Below are 14,981 nucleotides of genomic sequence, written 5' to 3' on the forward strand. Positions count from 1 at the left end.
TAGTATTTTGTTGTTGTTGTTGTTGTTGTTAATAATAATGACAATATTAGACAATATTATTTGTGTTACTATTATTTTTGTGGCTGTTGTTAGAAATACTGCAACCTTTATGATTTTCAAGTGAGGAGGTCTGAGATTAACTTAAAAGTAACAAGCTTTTTAATTTAAACTTTTTTTCAGGTTGAATTTTTTACAGTGTAGGCTTATACTAAAAACCCATATTCCAACCTGATGCCTGAGTGTGTAAAAGTCAAAAACTTCAACGTTTGCTTTGGAAATGAGTCATGTTGGATTTGCCTTGATTCTTAATTATTCTAAATGTGCAAAAATCTAAATTCTGAAGTGGTTAAAAATAAATGTGCTGTTCCAAATGGAACCAACCGGACCCTATTCCTTTAACGGTGTGCACATTTAGTCTAACATTAGCAGCCTATCTCTGCCAGAGACTGTAAAGTGGTTTGAGTGATCATCACTGCTGACTGATGAGTGATTGACATTTTAAAAATTCAGCACATACTTGATCGTTGGTGTTAAGTGCACATAGAAAAGGAACAGACGTTTGTAAAATCTCACACAGAAATCCATCTTTTAGATATGAGATAAACCAGAAAACCTTTTGCTTCTTTACAGTGTATATTCCTGCAGGAAAAAGTTTTTCTATTATGTCTGTAGAATATCATTACCGGGGAGAAGGTAAGCAGCATTGTAAACTGAATGAGGGTTATCCATTAATTCATTTTATTTATTTATTTTTTATCAAACTATTATAACAAAGAGTTGCAGTATTGAATAACACTGACTATCATAGACCTATTGCATAGAACAGCAGAACGATCCCCTTCTTGCTACGAATTACTTGAGAGGATAAAGAGTCTGCTTTGTTCTTTTACACACTAAAAATATGTTCTGTGAACTGTCAATCAATACTCCTTGATACCTGTTTGTTTGATTTCCCTAGTATAAATAAAAGCAGATAAATAATAATAATAGTAATTCCTTACATTTATATAGTGCTTTTCTGGACACTCAAAGTGCTTTAGACATTTTTGTGGGGAATCTCCTCATCCACCACCATTGTGCAGCATTCACCTGGATGATGTGACAGCAGCCATATTGTGCCAGACTGCACACCACACACCAGCTGTTTGGTGGAGAGTAGACATAATGATGAAGCCAATTATAATATTTAGGAGGCCAAGGATTTGGCCAGGATGCCAGGGTTACACCACTACTTCTTTTTAAAGGATGTTGTGGGATTTTTTATTACCACAGAGAGTCAGGAATATGGTTTAATATCTCATCTGAAAGATGCCGTGCACTGACAGACTGCAGCCCCATGCTGCTCTCACTAATACCACTTCCGGTAACAACCTAGCTTCCCATGTGTTCTTTCATCCATGCATTGACCAGGCACAGCCCAGTTTAGCTTCATTGAGCGACCATGTGAGAGTTGCCGAGAACTAGCTGCTAGCATTCAGATGATGATAACATCAAAAATTGCTTGAGTAAAGCTGAGATTTTTTTTTTATTATTTATTTATTTATTTTTTTAGCTCTGCAAAAGTCTTATTTAAAGTACAACAATTCAGAAACAACAACACAAGACATTAATTTGTTGGTTATGCATACTGTAAATAAATAGAAAAGTCATGGTGTGAAATGTTACTTTCCAAATCTACAGGATGTCACAATTAATTTAACCTTTTGCTTGCACTCCATTTTATCTGTTGTAAAATTTAATAGCAATCAAGGTCGTTTGTTTTAAGTAAATGTACTTCACCAGTATGTCAGTGCATTTCACCTATTCTAAATTCCAGTAATGGGTTGCAGCTGGAAGGGCTGCGTAAAACATATGCTGGATAAGTTGGCAGTTTATTCTGCTGTGATGACCCCAGATTAATAAAGGGACTGAGTCAAAAAGAAAATGAATGAATGGATTTATGAATTATTATTATTATTATTTATTTATTTATTTATTAATTTTTTTCTGCTCATCAGCATGGCTGGTAGTTTTCTGTTGTTACTAGCCACTCATTTTCAGCATTTTCACTAGCCACATTTTTGTTGTTGGGGAAACATTTGAAAAGCATAAAGAGCCACTATTATGTTTCTTTGAAAATGCCTTTATGTGCTATGTGCAACACAGCTCTAAGTGAATAAAAACATTCAGTTGATGATTAAATCTGAAAGTGCATCTTGTCTAAAAATCTACATTTTTGATAAAAGATTTAACTCAGAGTCATTTACATCCAAATCTTTTGCCTGTTCGTATCGACTGTTGACGCAAAACAATACCACATGTGAATTGCCAGATCTGGTAAAACATGAACATGCCTTTCCCTTCAAACACTAGCAGAGTACAGGTGTGTGTGTGGAACTGATCATGAATGAAGATGGGTGAACATTCTGGTGATTAATGCAATAATCTAACCTGCAATGGGGGATTCATTGGCCGTTTGTTAAAGGAAGGATCAATAAAGACTATTGTATGTATTGGACTTTGTCAGAGCTTGCCAGGAATTTCACAGTACACAGTTCATGGACCAGTTCCTTCCTCCATTTCACAAGTGTAAGTAATTGTGATTAAAATGGTTGCCTCCTTGTTTTCTCTAGCTTATATATGCGTTTGTGAGATTGCAATCCTCTGCCAGTTGTTGCTGCTATGGCCACCATCACTTGTTCCTACACACGTGGAGCAATCAAGTTTCAAAATAGTTTTATAAAATTATTACTTAATATTTTTACTTAAGTTTAAGAATAGAGCAATAACCTGGTGTTTAACTGCATTGCTTAAATGCACCCCTGCATTGGGCTCACACATTTACTCTGCAATCTGACTACTTCAACAATGTTGATAAGCCATGGTGGGCGTTTCTCTCTGCCTCAGGCTGCTGAATGCTGTCGACCAATCACAACAGACTTTGTCAGCAGACCTATCAGCTCAGATTAGCATTGTGCTAAGGAGGGGGTTGGGATTAAATGAATCACTGAACAAATCATATGGGAGTCTTTAGGATAATTAGGTAAAAATAAATGCATATTATAAGACAATGACAGTGTTTTTTGACCTTGCATGCATATCAGCCTGTTGTTGGAGACCCCCAAAACCAAAATATGAACTTTTATAATGAAAAACAGGGGCTCTTTAAATTTGAATTTGTTTTGCAGTGCCACAATGAGTGATGAACAATGAGTTTTTTTATTTTTATTTTTTACTTCGTCCTCCAAAATCAACTCAATATCACTGTCTCTGATGAGAAAAGCATTTAAAATTACGAGAAAGAATGGGACATTCATTCAAATTAAGGTTTTTGTTGAACTTTATTGGAAGCAGATGGGGCTGGGGGGCTGGCGGTCCAGGGCCGAGCTCAGACCGGACTCCCACTGACAGCTGAATGATAATGATTAAGGAGAGACCTTGGATTTCCGTGCTGTTTCCCATCTCTCCCCTGCATCTCCCTTTTTGCTCTTTCCCTTTTCAAGCAGTACGATCACTGTCACACACCATTTCCCTTTCTCTCTCTCTCACACACACACTTTGTCCTTTACTCTGAGACATCAAACATGCTCTAGCACAAATGCACTCTGAAACGCACCCCGCTCACTTCCTGTGATGTCACGATCTGCTCTGTTGTTTGAATGCACACAATGTCCCTTCCTCACTGAAGCACAGCAGGCTGGACAAAGCCAAACCTCCATCCGTTTGGGATTTATGACCATTTGAAAAGCAATATTTATTTATTTATTTTTTTACTTCATCATCTAAGAATGAGCAAGAAAAGACAAGAGAGAAACTAACAGCGTGAAGGTCTAGCGAAAGTCACTCAGCCATCCACACACTGCCATAACCCTCACAGTTTGTTGTTGATGTATTCCAACACTTTCTCTCACACATGACTTCATTGATCTTTCTTCGCAGTAGGGTCCTGTTTTCAGTGGCTGTCATTCACTAGCTGGCTCCCGCGCTCCCTTTGGAGCGGATGAATACGTCCTCGTAGACACCTCCTGTACAAAGTCCCATTTCCCGCTGAAACATTGCTCTCGTATTCTTTGTGCAGCCAACATTGAGCTACCCCATTGTTTTGTTGACTGCAGCCTTTTTGTGAGGTGCAGCTAGAATAGCAGAGACCCCTGGAATCTATTAATTCACAAAGCTGTTCTTCTACAGTCACTGAATAGTAAGATGTTGTGCATCAATGCCAGTCCCCAAATTGCTGATGGGCCACAGTAAGCTTCTGCAAATCTGGCCGTCGAGGTAAAGGTCTGCAGGGTGAGTGAAACCTGACCAGATATTCTTGGGGCGCGGTAATACATTTCCAAATAATGCAAATATGTGGTAGCGGCCGGTAACTCTGGTCAGGGGCGGACTTAGCAAATAAGGGTGTACTCACACTATGTACAGTTGCCTTGAACCATTCCAAAGCTCGCTTGTCCTCCCTCCCGTCTCCCCCGACGGCCCGCACTTACAGTACATTCTGGCCTGGGCACGTTTACGTCATCGATGATGTGCTGTTCAGTAGAGAAGCGCTCTCGCTCAGCACAGTGGAGATTTCACTAGTTATATAGTTTTAGTCATATGGGATGCGGTAACATGCAGTCAAACATTTCGGCGAACAGATACGCCACTTTTGACGCTCATAAGCAATAACAAAGTCCTCGTGCTGCAAGAATTAGGAGGTTTGCTGACGATGCAGCTGTGGTGCAGTGAGGAGTTTGCGTCTTTAATAAACTACGACAGTTTGTGTTCATTAAACGGTGGAAATGATTAATAAATCCATATGAAACAGTCCCTTAAAAGTCATGTCTCGCTTTCAGTTTCGGGCTTAGGCGTGTTTTGCACTCACACACAAGTGTACCTGTCAGGGTTCTGCCACTCTGGCCATGTAAATTCTTGTTTTGGTGGTGGAGTCCGGACACTAGTCATGTCTAGTCCTGTCCTGTTATGCTCGACTTGAGTTTTCTTGGGTCGAGCACTTTTTTCTGTCATTGTGTGTGTCTCCGTGTGTGCGCGCGCCTTCGTGGGTGTGTGCAGAGTGTGCTTGCTCTCGCTTGATGCGGCCGTGCGGGCTCCGCGTGCCTTTGACGCGCGTGCTCTTGTACTAGTGTATGTGTTTGTTCTGTCAGCATCGCGCTGCTTTATTCTCGGCGCCTCCGTCTAGTTGGTTTTAGTTTTGGTTGGCGCTGGGATGAAGCATGCGCGTTGCTTATGTGTGAGCGCACGGTAAGGTGTTTATTGTGTGCTCGTGTCTTGCATCTCTTGTCAAACCACGTGGCTCGGTGTTTACATTGTGGTCATGTGCTTTTGTCGTGTGCTTCAGTGTTGTGCTTGTCTTGTCATGAACATGCGGTTAATGAGTTCTCTCATTGGCTGCATGTTCTTGTCCTGTTTTATGTGAGCGCATGGCTTGTCTTTGTCATGCGCTCTTCCGTCTATTGTCTAGTCTCACCCTCCTTGTTAACTCATTATTAGTTTGTCATGTTCACCTGTTTGTGTCAATTTACTTTTGCTTTATAATCCCCTCATGTTTTCTGTTCTGTGCCAGTTCGTCATCAGATGTCATTTTTTTCCTGTCTTGTCCTGTTCTCCTGCTCTCCAGTTTGCTAGCCTGCACAGTCTAGTTTGTTTGTTTGTTTGTTTGTTTTATTTTCCCCCTCAGGGTAGTTTGTTTTGATGTTTGGCTTTTTATTTTTATCAGTAAATACTAGGGATGTAACGGTATCAGAATTTCACGGTACGGTAATACCTCGGTATGAATGTCACGGTACGGTATTTATTGAATCATTTACAGGAAAAAACAAAACTTTTGAAAATACTCCAAAAAAGTGCCAAAAGTGTCAATGACATACAAATTAGCCATCTATCTGTAAGCTTTGAAACAGGAACTTCAATTTTAATAACAAAAAATTATTAAACCATGTAAAAAAAATAAAGTTTCAATTTAGTATTGTTGAAAACTCATCACATTTAACATTTAATCACTCACTTAGATAGAGATGGGTTTAAAGGAAAATTATCATATAACTATAATCTGGTAAAAGCTGGTATCTCTGGGTATTTACAATGTCCCCTGCAACAGAAAAAAACCCTCTCATTTGGGACTGAGGATTCTGGGACAAGAGAGATATGACTTGGCCCATGTTGACAGCAGTGGGGTAATGTTGTGCATTGTCTTTCCCCCACTTGAGAGGACAAACCATGAGTGAGATAGAGATCTTATGTCTGCATCAATCTGAACAGTGTGCTGTGTTTCTGCAGTCCCCATGACTGTTATTAGTCGTATTCCCCAACTTGCAGGCACGTGCACACATAGGGCTCAACCTGTGCAGTGTACATGCCCTTTTTAGTCTTGGATAGAAAATGCCCTTCCAAAACGATCAAAAGTGCCCCCGCGACGCGACACAACCTCCGTCCAGTCCAGCCCTTCAGTAGGCGCGCGATAACACCTCTCTTGAGTATGCGCGCTCAACCCCCCCTCGGCGCTTTACAATACGCGCGCCACAACACAGCTGATCAGAACGCGCGCGACAGCACCGCTATTCAGCACGCGCGCGGCGACAACACCCGCGTTAGGTTCGATCATTTCCATCTTTTTTTCATCTCCGCTACTAGCAGCACACTCCATTTCCGCATTACTGGATCTGTAGCGACAACAGACCGCAAAGGATTATGGCCACGCCGGGGCTGATGGGAAATGAAGTTTCAGCTACCTCCCGTTCGCTTCATTCGCCTGAGCAAATTTTCTCAGAAGACCTATAGTTTTACCGAGTCATGCGACTTCGGTAATATCGAAAAAATTTAATATTGCGGTATGACGGTATTTACAATACCGTTACATCCCTAGTAAATACCCATTATTTCTTTGCACTTGAGTCCTCGCTCCTTTTCCCCACCTCAACCGTGACAGTACCGTGCCAAAGCCCAAGTGAACTGCGCTCACTCTATTTGGAGGGCCATTGCCTTACATTACCCCCAACACTAATCAAGCCTAGTGTTCAAGTCTTTAGAGTTAACCTCCTCTTGAAAGATTACCTTTAGTTTTAGTTATTTATTTATTTTTTGTATTCTTAAGTTGCCAGTAACTGCCTTTTTTAATGATTTTTAATTTGACAGCCCACAGAATATTTTCTGCCATGCATATAAGAACATATTTTATTTCAAAATAAAGAACAGAGCCTTTGCTTTTAAAAGAAGAAAAAACACATTTTATTATAACTTCATGTATTCATATTTTATCACCACTTAAATGCACAATATTTGACAAAAGCTTTTGTTTCCAAAACAGTGCATTTTTAAGATACATATTCAAATATGTCATGGTGCACTACAATTAATTTGTTGAAAATGTTAAATGCAATTTTATTAAAGAGGAAAAATGAAGACAACATTAATAAAAATGAATTGATTAAATTTAATAGCTTGTATTTTTTTCTTTTTTTTATCTCATCTGAAAATAATTAATTATCCTTCTGTTCCTAAAGATGTTAGGTGAGCACACTCTTTTTTTTTCATTGAATATAATCATTTACTAAAACCCTTTTGTTTAAATGCACCAGAATATTGTCTATACTCACTGAAAAATGAATAAAAATATTGGCTTTAAAAGAGTGTGTACTCATTAATGTATATATGTTAAAGGATCAAATTGATATTTCCTTCTCTATTAGATTCAAAATGGTCAAATCATTAATGATTAGAGTCAATTACCTGTTCATTTTTACATGCAATCTGATGTTTTTTATTATTATTTTTTTTTTACATGCAATTAGTTATTAGAAATGAGTTATTAAAACTATTATGTTTAGAAATGTGTTAAAAAATATTCTCTCCGTTAAACAGAAATTGGGGAAGAAATTAAACAGGAGGGCGAATAATTCAAGGGGGCTAATAATTCTAACTTCAACTGTATATATTTTTTGGATTATTTTGCATCCGGGAGTTCCAGAAACCCCATAACTTATTCTGGACATGTGCCAGGGCTTCCTTTATTGTACTACAAATAAAGCAGATTAATTGTACTACAAATAAAGCAGATAATTTATTTATTTATGGAGCTAATACTATGCCAAAACAATCTGAATTTGAATTGTATTCATTTGAATTATCATGAATTGTAATTTAATAAAACTGAATATTACTTCTATGTGCGACCATAAGTGTGTATTAAATTGCATATATTTTTTTTAACTTTATATAAAGGTATACAGTAAGTAAAAAAAGCGAAACCCCCAGGCCTCATAATTCGCATCTAGTGCATAACCATGAATCAAGTTGAAGTGATTCTTGGTTTAACTTTTCGGTGATCGTCTACTCTTACTTTCTTTTTGCACAATCTGAATTTCACAATCGGAATGTGTGGTTTTAGAATTTATTTTAGAATATTGAATTTGATGTTTCGAATTTCTTGATCTTAAAAACTTGAGACTGTATATCTGCCCAATATCTGCAGTCTATGAATTCTAAACAAAACAAATCAGAAAATTAAAATGACATCTTTTAAAAATCTGACTTAAAAAATAATTTGTTTTAATTTCAGATGTTCAGTATTCAAGTTATGAAATTCAAATTAAGAAATTCCAATTCAAAACATTTTAATGGAAAAAAATATTCAGTTTTATTAAATTACAATTGCTATAAATTAAATTAAAACACAATTCAAATTAAGATTGTTTTGGCATAATATTAGCTCCATATTTATTAATTAAAATGAACACAATTCAAGTTTAGATTGTTTTGGCATGTTATTAGCTCCATATTTATTTATTTATTTATTTAATTATTTATTTTTATTTATTTTATTAATATTATTATTTTTTTTTATTTTATTTTTTTTTTGAATGTGAAGAAACAACCTCATCATGCGGTTATTTCTTGTTGCAGTGTATGTGTGTGTAAGTAGATTTTCCTTTTGTAAAAATAGTTTTATAGCTGCCTGGTCAAAAGTGACCCCTTAGACAACCGTTTTATTCTGCATAAAGGAAGATTAGAGGATTTTATAAATAGTCAAGCTGCTCTTGAACTTGTTAATCTACTTTCTATAGATGAAAGATTAAGTTTACTTGCTAATGTAAGCTAACTTGTCTACTTTTGTTTGTACCAGCAATGTAAATTCGGGCTGGCTTTTATACATGACGTCATGCAAGACTGCCTAATGTTTTTGGCTCACTGCATTGATAAAGAAACATGCCTGAGGAAACAAAACATTTGATCTGCAATCAGCACTGAAATGACACAGCTCTAGAACCGTTTTAGGACAACAGCACCAGGAGTCTCAGATTAGAGGCTGCAGCGGGGATTAAATCACCTTGCAAATTAGGGTCAGTGGTAATGTTGGATTAAGCATTAGATATGACAGTAAAATACTATATAGTAAACACTACTATATACTATACACTACTATAGTTGTAGTGAAGTTAGAGTAAATAGGCACAATTCTCATTGAATCCACTGTAGAAACTACTCAGGTCTATAAATGCAAAAATGAACTCAGATTAGGCAAGCATATAAATTATTATTATTATTATTATTATTATTATTATTATTATTATTATTATTATTATTATTATTATTATTATTGTTATTATAAATAAATAAATAAATAAATAAATAAATAAATAAATAAATAAATAAATAAATAAATAAATAAATAAATAAATAAATATGGATGGATGGATGGATGGATGGATGGATGGATGGATGGATGGATGGATGGGTTGATGTAATAAATAAACACATAAACTAAATTTTTTTAAAAGTCACACTTTATTTTGAGGGTCCATTTGTTGAATTTTATTTGCATTGTACCTACGTGTCTACTAATTCTCATTAGATTATAAGTAGACTGTTACTGTAGGTTAGGGTTATGGTCAGGGTTAAGGTTAGGGTTTAGGGTAGTGTAAGTTGACATGTACTACCAAAGTTTCTTAAAGTCAGTTGAACGTCTGTTGAATTAGCAATATCAACATATATCAAGCAGACAGTCTACTAATACTCAAATGGACCATCAAAATAAAGTGTTACAATAAATAAATAAACAAATACATAAAATAAAATAAAAATAAGTAAAAAAATAAATGGATGGCTGGATGGATGGATGAATGAATAAATGAATGAATGGATGAATGAACAAACGAACATTCTACTTCTATTGCTGACAAACCTCCAGCACATCACGAAAATGTATTTCCCAGTATTTGTACTTCTGGCTTTGAACTTAAAAAAAATGCCTGACTGTTATATTGTTCTTTTCATTTTGTTAATAACAGAAAAACGGAGCGTGAAGAGTTTGCAGCTGCGAGCTAAAACTGGGGAGCAGATAACTGCTGAAATGTGATATACTGTATTGCATTAATTAAATACCTTTCTTGAGTTTTATAGCCTGTATGAACTTGACGCAATGTGAAGTGCTCATAGTGGGAAGATCTATTGTATGATCTAAACAGCGCATCCCGCTCGATGAAATATACACTATGAACTCTTACGTGCAGCAGAGAGTTGACAATAAACACACTTAATTTAAATGCATCAGGCTTCAGCAATGAATCATGGAGAAATTCCAGGAGTAAAGGACAACAGTGGACGGTGTAGTCATTTATAACCAGTGAACTGAGTTCAAATTGTTCACCTTAGCATCTAACTGGCAGCTCATGCGTATTTAGTGTACTTCGTTTGGCGCTCTATGCACAGCTCATTAATTATCTTTGCTTTGCTTAGTCTTTCATTAGCTATTTATGCCTCACTGCTCTGGTGTTTTGAGTAAACACATTGAATGTGACAGCAGGATACTGTTAACTGTAAATGTCTGAAAAAATCACCTGTCATAATATAAATGTCATGTAAGGACAAAGAAGCACTTCAGCAGTGGTTAAAATGAGTATTTGACATCTTAATATAAGTTGACATATATACAGTGTTTCTTGTCAATAGGATGTCAGTTAGAGGACCATTAAAAAAAAAAAAAATTGTTAACATATATTAAGCAAAGTCTATTATAATCTATTGAATGATAGTTGACGTGAGGTTAACTGGAGTTAACTTGAGCTGCCCAAACGTTTTCTTATGAAGGGCCAAAAACCAAACTTGATTGAGGGTGGTGGGCCAAAGCTAAACATACCAAACTGTATTACAATAAAGTTGCCATGGTTCCTAATTTAATAATATAAAAAAATAATAAAAATAAAAAATTTAATTATGTTCAGAATGAATATATATATATATATATATATATATATATATATATATATATATATATATATATATATATATATATATATATATATATATATATATATATATATATTTACATTTCTTACTGTACTTAGTGTGGTTTATTTATAAACTAATTTCGAGAGGATCACGTGCTTATAATCAACACAGCTGGCTCCTTGTTAGCTCCGTAATCAGCCCTATTAGATGATTACGGAAGCATTATAAATAACCTGAGTTTTCCACTCCAGTTATCTTTGTCTTGAAGCTCCCCCCCTTCCACCCCTACATCCTCCCACTTTTTCTGATCGGGCGACACGGTGGCCCAGTGGCTAGCACTGTTGCCTCACAGCAAGAACACCGCTAGTCCAACCCATCGGGCTGGTTGGTGTTTCTGTGTGGAGTTTGCATGTTCTCCCCGTGTTCGCGTGGGTTTTCCCCGGGTTCCCCGGTTTCCTCCCACCGTCCAAAAACTTAAACCATAGCAATCGACTAAAACAAATTATCACCCAATACAACCTGAGTTTACACTTCTCACGGTGACAAGCAGGGGAGTTCTCGAGACCTACCTGACCTCGAATTCCCCTCTCGCCCTTCTAACGGGAGGGAGCCCCGGGCTCGAGGATATTACGAGCTCAGGGCTCTCTCCCGGGACAGCATGCCAAATACGCTTTGTTGATTATCGGCTAAGTGTGAACTCTTGAATAATGCAAATAAACAGCAATCTCACAATTGAGTTCAATGATTTTTTTTTTTTTATGTAATTTACAAAAATTTACATTTTCCCCTCAATAGTGTACTATGTGTCCTATACATATACATGTAACATTCATTTTGGATGAAACATATTAGCAAACACACAATATCAATGAGGGAGAAGTAAAATACCAACAAATCGGGCCAAAGTAGGCTTCTCCCCCTTCCCATCTCCCCCGACGGCCCGCACTCACATTATAATCGGGCCTGGGCACGCTTACGTCATTGATGCTGCGCTGTTAAGTAAGTGCTCTTGCTCAGCACAGTGGATATTTCTCTAGTTATATCGCTTTGGTCTTTAGGGATGCAGTGACATGCAGTCAGATATTTCGACGAACACATCAGCCACTTTTGATGGTCATAAACATAAACATTGTTATGATAAACAATCATAAAGCCCTCGTGCTGCAGGAATTAGGAGGTTTGCTGAAGGTGCGCAGCTGTCGTGCAGTGAGGAGTTTACGTATTTAATAAACTACAGCAGTTTGTGTTCACTAAACAGTAAGAATGATTAATAAATCCATATGAAACAGTCCCTTAAAAGTCATGTCTTAATTTCAGTTTCGGGCTTTGGTGCGTTTTGCACTCACACATGGGCATACCGCGCCAAAGCCCAAGTGAACCCCACCCGATTCAGCGCACTCACACTTTTCAAATGATCCAGGAAACAGGCCTGGGCACGGTACGGATAGCATAGTGTGAGAATGCCCGAACTAAATGCAATAAAGTGAGTTTTGTTTACAAAAAAATAGTGAAAATAAGTGCAAAAATATTTACAAAAAATATATATTGAAAGTCACAGACACCAAATGGGACACAAAATGTTTAAACAGGTAGATGGGAAAGTTGGAAAGATATGACGTGGCCACTGTCCAAACAATAGAAATAAATAAAAAACAAAACAATCTATTCTATTGGCCCAACGTCTACCCTAACTAGCCAAAAAGAAAAATATATCAATATTTTTCAACAACTACCTTACCTACACTAAGGGTGCTTTCACATCTGTAGTTCGCTTCATTTGGTCTGGTCCAAGGGCAATAAATGATACATTGTTGCATGTTCTGCCATCTTTGGGTCGTTTTCACACCACACTGCTGGCTTTGGTCCGAACCAGTTGAAAACAACCAAAATGCAGTTATATGACAAAGTTAACATCTCTCATTGGCCAAATGTTGTTAAACATAGTTCCTAAACTGCTTATCAATTAGTCAAAATTCACATGCCAATGAACTCCCGCAAGTAAACAAACCGGCAGACACAAAATGTCACTTTTTACTATGGAGCTACGACTACAATGACTGATTGTATCCCTGCTTTAGAGAAATTTTAAATTTCGAGAATGAAGCACGGCCACGGCTGGAAAACAATGTTTTAATGCATCGCATGTCACTTCAGTAGGAGGTGTGAATTAATTTAGCTAAACTGTGACATGGTCCTCTTGTGGAAATATTACCAACGATCCATCAGGTAATGTTCAGTAAATGTTCAGGTAAATCAGTACTTATTGCTGTTGGGTCTGTTTTAGTTTGGATCATATTCTCACTACAAACGAACTGCTCCAGGGTTCGTTTTAAACCGTACTGAGACCACCTTTTCAAGCAGGTCACGGCAGGTCTCAAAAAGTAAGTAAAGTAACATGAAAGTAAAGATGTAAAGAGTAAAAGTAAAGTAAAGAGAAAGTAAAAAGGCTAAATGGAAAAGGCTCATTCTTTGCAGATAGTCTGTTTAATTGTTTTCTAGCTAGTGAAGCATTCAATTTTTTACAAAGTCCACCATGTAAATAGCCAGCCTGATTTCACGAGGAAACATGAGTAGTTTACATTTTGTCAGTTTAGTGGCTAATTAATAGTTCAGTCGTACGAAAATATCCAATTGTATAAAGGAGGTGTGGCACCTAACCCCACCCTTATCCCCAACCATCATTGGGTGATGAGCAAATCATATTAAATTGGATTAATTAGTTTGGAAGAATTCATACAAATTAGCCACTAAATCAAAAAGTTGCGAATTGCCATAAGATTTCATTGAAATAGCCAATGCGCCATGACGTGATGCAACTGACTCTTGAAGGGAATATGAGATGAGACTCTGATTGGTTTAATGCATGTTATGTTCAAAACACAACCACAACTCATTAGGAGAATAAGCACAACCCTGATAGACCATGCGCTGTGGCGCAAACAGTATTTTTCCATCCTTACAATATCAAAAGTGGATTTAGACATGCCCTTAATGCTTTTCCACCATGTGCTTTAGACTTTGAGCTTAGATAGTTAACACTGGATTTGAGTTTGGTGATTAATACATGTCATTATGCAAAATATACTGTGGTACACTGTGTTCACTATACAGTAAAGTGCAACATTGACAGAATCATCAAAATTACAGAAAAAAAAAAAAAAAAAATATATATATATATATATATATATATATATATAATGTATTTAAAATTTAAGGGCTTTCATATGATGCCAAGTCAAACTTCTTAGGTTAGGCAGCAACGCTCTATCCAACTTTCAGTGATAAAAATTAATGACACTCATCCCTTAATGCTTTGCAGCGCAGTGTAAAATTAATATTTACATGAATAGTTCAAATGTAGCAATACCCCTCCTGCTTTTAATAAGTAATATTTGGAAAATTAATGAGAGTGTAGTTGGTTATGAGGGTGATATATGACGCTGTCGTTGATGAGGCGTACTGAATATTTAAATCAAACTAATGCAGTAGTTTAACTCAAGTTCTGCATATTTATGATTAAAGAAACAAAAAAAAACAGTTAAACAGATACATTTTTTATACTTGTCAAACCTGACTTTAACCACAAAGCAGTGTTTTAAATGTAATTTGTCAATTCAGGTCCATTGTAAATGTGTTACAGCAACACTGTAAATAGACCTAAATTTCACTACAATGTCAAGCATTTTTCAGTGTCCATACATTTTTTTTCAAACATTGGAAAAGGGATTGCACAAAAGTAGAATTAGAAAGACAGAAAAACCAAAACAGCATGGCTTGAC

The 14,981-nt window shown here is 36.6% G+C and overlaps 1 protein-coding gene and 1 long non-coding RNA gene across 3 annotated transcripts in view; both read left to right on the top strand.

The window, feature by feature from the left end:
- The window catches only part of grid1b (glutamate receptor, ionotropic, delta 1b), a 720,128-nt gene that overhangs the window by 418,540 nt on the left and 286,607 nt on the right, over positions 1-14,981 (top strand). The gene's annotated exons all lie outside the window — the stretch shown is intronic.
- On the top strand, positions 2,134-7,183 carry LOC147841321 (uncharacterized). Its single transcript, XR_015503954.1, has 3 exons — positions 2,134-4,987; positions 5,032-5,694; positions 6,842-7,183. It is a non-coding gene; the product is annotated as an uncharacterized LOC147841321 (long non-coding RNA).

Source organism: Danio rerio, chromosome 12 (assembly GCF_052040795.2).
Source record: "Danio rerio strain M-AB ecotype USA chromosome 12, GRCz13ab, whole genome shotgun sequence".
Lineage (NCBI taxonomy): Eukaryota > Metazoa > Chordata > Actinopteri > Cypriniformes > Danionidae > Danio > Danio rerio.